This window comes from Octopus bimaculoides, chromosome 4, assembly GCF_001194135.2.
Source record: "Octopus bimaculoides isolate UCB-OBI-ISO-001 chromosome 4, ASM119413v2, whole genome shotgun sequence".
NCBI classification, from domain to species: domain Eukaryota; kingdom Metazoa; phylum Mollusca; class Cephalopoda; order Octopoda; family Octopodidae; genus Octopus; species Octopus bimaculoides.
In genome coordinates this window covers 83,194,603-83,195,768 of record NC_068984.1, presented here as the reverse complement: position 1 = coordinate 83,195,768, position 1,166 = coordinate 83,194,603, and positions in this window count along the sequence as shown.

The following is a 1,166-nucleotide window of genomic DNA, read 5'->3' as shown; positions in this document are numbered from 1 at the left end:
CTCTACCATGGCTGCTATTTCTAATTTTTGGTGTGTGGTAAAGCAATGTTTGCTGAACCCTAAATTTGAATTTTGTCTCTCTCTCCCCCTCTCTCTCTCTCTCTCTCTATATATATATATATATATATATTGCTAGAAGTATTGCCAAGTATATACACAAGAGTGTTTTATAGGCCACTTCAATGCTGGGAAGCAAATATTAACTATAAATAAGAATGCAAATTAAATTTTTAGGTGAAAATATATAATTCTTCTATTTCGGTTAAAAGAATAAAAACAAATTCCTTACCAAGATTTTAGAAGAAAAAGAGAACCTTTTTGGGCTCTTTGCATTTTGAAATGTATGTATATATGCATGCATGTATGTATGTATGTTTGTATGTATGTATGTATGTATGTATGTACATATGTATGTATATCTGGAAGGTTCTGTGCGGATGTGTATATATAGAGATGAGGGGCTGAAGGTAGAATTCGTCACAGTGACTGACAAGTTTAATCTCAAAGAGAACCAGTCCGATGATTCCCTTTGAGACGAAAACTGTTTTTGAAATGAAACTGGCCAGGAATTGTACTTTCATTTACGTCAATAAAGACATACACCACTCATATATATTCAGTTTTCTTTCTTCTAGGGGTAGCGATATGTAGTATGTATATTTCTACAGACACACATAAATTTATAGACACACACACACACACACACACACACACACACACACACACACACACACACACACACACATGCATACACACGCATACATACAAATACATACATACATATATATACACACACACATATATGTGTGTGAGTGTCTGTGTGTGCTTACTTAAAAATATCAAAACGTGCATATATGCATTGCATATATACAATTTCATATTATCATACACACACACATACACACACGAATACACACACACATACACATGTACACGCACTGGTACATTGCAAAACTTATTCAGATACATGTATATTTAAATGTACATTAATCAATGCAACTGCTGAGAGTGCTGTCAGCCACAAAACAACAACAACAACAACAGCAGCAGCAGCAACACTATGATATAGCAATTATATAAACTCACTAAACTGATTGATATGCTCATAAAAACATTTCATAACTGCCAAGAGCCTTAATATTCTCAACATCATATTTGAACACCGA